Source organism: Chinchilla lanigera, unplaced genomic scaffold, assembly GCF_000276665.1.
Source record: "Chinchilla lanigera isolate Chin_1 unplaced genomic scaffold, ChiLan1.0 scaffold00015, whole genome shotgun sequence".
Lineage (NCBI taxonomy): Eukaryota > Metazoa > Chordata > Mammalia > Rodentia > Chinchillidae > Chinchilla > Chinchilla lanigera.
In genome coordinates this window covers 14,210,620-14,214,975 of record NW_004955416.1, presented here as the reverse complement: position 1 = coordinate 14,214,975, position 4,356 = coordinate 14,210,620, and positions in this window count along the sequence as shown.

The window sequence follows — 4,356 nt, the reverse complement described above, 5'->3', positions numbered from 1 at the left end:
ATTACAGTCGTGTGCCACCATGCTTGGCTTCCTTTCTGCTTTTCATTGAAATCAAAGTACTATGCATAGGGGCTGGGGATTTAGCTCAGTGGCAAAAGCGCCTGCCTGGCAAGCGCAAGGTCGTGAGTTCGGTTCCCGGTACCGGAGAAAAACCAAAAAAAAAACCAAACAAACAAAGTACTATGCATAAGTCATTTCTTCCATGAAACAAGACTCTGAGGCATATGACAGCAGTGACAGTGACAGAAACGTTTTAGCAATTCCATTCCCACTACGAGCACTCCCCTTCAAACTCCTTCTTTCCCTCCCTCCTTCCTTCCTTCCTCTTAGTACTGGAGATTGACCCCAAGACCTTCCAACTGAGATATCACAACCTTGTTTATTTTTCATTTTGAAACAGGGTCTTGCTAAGTTGCTAAATTGTCCAGCCTGGGTTTGAACTTGAGATCCTCCTGCCCCCTGCCCCATGCCAGGGTTGTAGGTGTACACCACCGCTCTTGCACCCCCACATTTACTCTGATTCTTGAGCTTCCAGGTCCTGCTGCCTGCTGTCTTCCCAGATTTTGTTACGGTCACTTATCTCTTGTTCCTGCTATCATTCTCTTTGTTTTGGTTTATAAATTGTTTTATTTCTTTAATTTTTAGTGGGGTTTTGAGAGAAAACAGTGCTAAATACACTTGTTTAATGGGCAGACCCAGCGTCTTCCCTGAGGGACGGAAGAACACCCAGATAGAGCCGCAGAGTGAGTTGCATTTCACATTCCTGTGATTCCTTGGGCAAGATAACTAACCTTTCTGAGCCTCAGATTTCTCATCAGTAAAATGAAAAGACCACACCTTCTTCTAACTCACAGGGCTGTTGTAAACCTGAACTCTGATACTGCAGGGTTTTGACCAGGCCTAGCTGAGCATGAGGCTGAGCTCTGAACCATCATACCAGTTAGCTTAAAAACCAGCATGGCTGCCAAGGGGCTGCCCTTTCAGCCTGCATCCCAGGAGGTAGACAAGGCATGGGGCACAGCCACATCAATGCCAGCCTGACTCTGATTGTGAGCCAGAAGTAACGCTTGACAGTCATAAACCACTAACACTCTAAGCTGTCTGTCACTGAAGTGAACTATAATGAGGGCACAGTCTGAGGTAGCCCATGCCCTCCAGGAAGATGTCAGGTGGCCAGGGAAGATTATTAGGTGAGAAAGCCAGGACCTGTGATCCAGCTGCTCAGGAGGCTGGAGGATCCCAAGTTCAAGGCCAGCCTGGGCAACTTACCAAGACCGCCATCTCAAAACAAATCCAAATCGGGCTGGACATGTAGCTGAGTAGTAGAGCATTTGCCTAGTGTGTGTGTGTGTGTGGGGGGGGCCTGGATTTGATCCCTAGAACTGAAAAAATAAACTTCGGTGTTGTTGAAGGTTGCACTTAGCAGTTTCTGGCACATGTGACCGCCCCAGTCCTGACTGGTGCAGAGACAGGACTGTCGCTAGTGGCCCGGAGCTGGCTTTGTCCTGCTGTCAGTGGGCTCTGGCGGGAGGGGTGTTGGTCTGCAAAAGTGACACATTTTCCATGAAGGCACCTGAGGGAATGGTAAGCTTTCTATCCCCACCTGGCCAAAGGCTGAACCATCACTGTGTAGCCCAGGTTGGCCTCGAACTTGCAGTGAGCCTCCTGCCTCAGCCTCCCAAGTGCTGGGGTCACAGTCATGCACCATCATGTACGGCCCGAAAAGCAATTTGAAAACCACTGACTCTTAAAGGACTGGGGAGGCCTCTGGCCTTCATCAACTGAGCCACTTCTTGGTCATTTACATGTGGACTACACACAATTCAGTCATGCACAGTCATGATTGTGAACATAGAGACCAAAAAGAAGTTAGCTGGGCGTGGTGGCCCAGCATGCTGAGAGGGTGAGGCAGGAGGGTCCCAGGTTTGAGCCCCGCCTGGGCAATCTGGCAGGCTGCTGTCTCAAAATAAAAAGTAAAATGGGCTGGGGATGTAGCTCATTTCAACCCCCAATACCAAAACAACAACAACAACAACAAAACAAAGACAGAGGAAAGAGAAGACTTTAATCCCAGAAGTTATGCAAGCCTAACCCGCAGGAGACCTGCACCAGACGCTGTGTGGCACTTGGGGCTCTGGGGCTTGTCTGGGCCGACACTGGGAAGGGATCCTAAGAGACCTGGGGTTGCGTCATGGCCCCAGGTGCCCGGTGTTTCTAACAAAGCATCTCAGCTCCTAGAAGCACCTGCTCGGGTGGGGCGTGTGTGGGGGCCTGGGGCAGGCGGGTGAGGCCGGGCTGGCCGCCAGGGGGCGCTGAGGGCACCAGGCAGGGGGCAGATGCACATGAGAAGCCAGGCGCCCAGCAGACAGTGTCTTTGGCCTCACTGAGCCCTGTGCTTGTGGAGTGAGTGGCCACCGTGCCCGGGCAGCTGGCACAACCCCAGGGGGGCGGGTTCTGAAGCACGTCTAGGTAGGCGGAGCCCCAACCCTCCCAGAGAGGCCTTGCTCTCTGTGACTTCTTGGTCTGGCCTCAGTTTCCTCTTCTGCAGAGGGCTCAGAAACAAGCACCCGCAGAGAGGATGCGCACGCGCACGCGCACGCCCACGCGCACGCTTAGTTAAAGTTAAGAAGAGCAGAAGAAAAGCGCGCTCCAGAATCCGATGCCTGCTTCCATCCGCTTCTCCAGCTGGCTGTGGCTGAGCCTATCTGCAGGGAGAGTCCCTCTCCTCTCTCGCCCTCCTTAGCTTCCCGGTTGACCTTGGGATTGGGTGGATCCCACAACTGCGGCCTGGCGGAGAACCCGAGCCAGAAGCAATGCTGAATTCACACACTGTGGTCTCCAGACAAAAGCTGGGGCGCAATCGAGATCCACAGCGTGCTCTCTCCTGAAACCCCCTTCTGCTGACCTGCACTCACAGAGGCCCCACCCAGGCTTCCGTGACCCGCAAGGTCCCAGCGCTCCAGCGGGGCGCAGGCGTGGAGTGGGGGATTATCCAGGAACGCGCTCCTTCAATTCCATGGTCGCCTGCGATTCAGAGCAGCAGCAGGTGCTCGAGCGAGTGCCCCGCTTGAGAGAAGCTCCATCTATTTAGCAATATTCTCCATCGTGGTGGGAAGGGCTTGGGCGGAGAGGTGGAGCGGGAGGAACGCAGCAGGACGAGCGCTGGCTCTGCTGCACGCCTGCAGGGTGGCCTCCGACAACCCCTTCTTAAGCCCTAGCTGCCCCCACTGAAAGAGAACAAGCCGAATCACACCCTGTCAGATGTAAGCACAGAGCAAAGCGTCTGGTGGTCTCGTGTGAAGTACGGAGCTCCGCTGCACGTGACAGAGGACCCACCTGAAAACACCTTACACTGCGTCACGCCGAGCCAGGAGTTCAGCTGCGGGTGGTTCCAGAGTTCGCTCACTCAGCGACTCTGTGATTACCCGCGGCACACAAGGACAGGGTTCTGCCCATCCTTCTACCCCGCCATCCTTGGGTGTCAGTGACTCCCCTCATGGCGGCCAGATGACTGAACTAGCTCCAGGCGTTGCTCTCCCACCCGCCTGATCCTTCTCTCCCTCCCTTCGTTCCTTCCCTCCTTCCTTCCTGAAAATGTCGAGTGTAGTTCTGACTTCAGGTGCGCCTCAACCAAGGACATCTTTTGCCTGAATTCTGGATGGGATTCTATGCCTGTCACCACTCATTGCTCTGGCCAGGGAAATGGCATAGGCTGCTCACCCCACCCGGATAACTCAGAGCTATTTCTAGGGGTGACTGGGTTCCCAGAGCACTATGAGAGGGTGATTTGAGGGCCTCCGCGCAGGAAGTGTCCAGATGCTCACTCTCTCCCTGTCCAAGGAGCAGGGTCTTTTCTTGCTGTGTAAGAGGTGCAATTGAAAAATACAAACCGTGTCTAAATTTTCAAAAAATTTGCATTAAAAGACACATTGCGGCGAATTGCCCTCAAAGTCCTCCTCCTCGCTTCGAACACGCTTATCCCATAGTTTTGGCCACTTTCTGAAGCACCTCTTGCAGTCCTCTTTCGTGAGTGTGTTTAGTTTCGCTGTCGTGGCTGACTTAAGATACTGAATTGATTCAAAGCGTTTTCTTTTCACGGTCATTTTGACTTGGGGGAAGACCCAGAAGTCACATGGTGCCAGATCCAGTGAATAAGGTGGCTAAAGGCACTGTCATGTTTTTATGAGCCTGCTTTTCTTTTGGATGCCACCGGGCGCAGCATTCTGCACATTTTTGTTCCCATCTCATAAAGACACTCAGGAGAGAGAACATTCAGCGGTATGTCAGAAAGTGGCAAGAATGATGGGATAAACGTGTTGGCAGAGAAGGGGATTCGTGGCAACGTCTTTTACTATA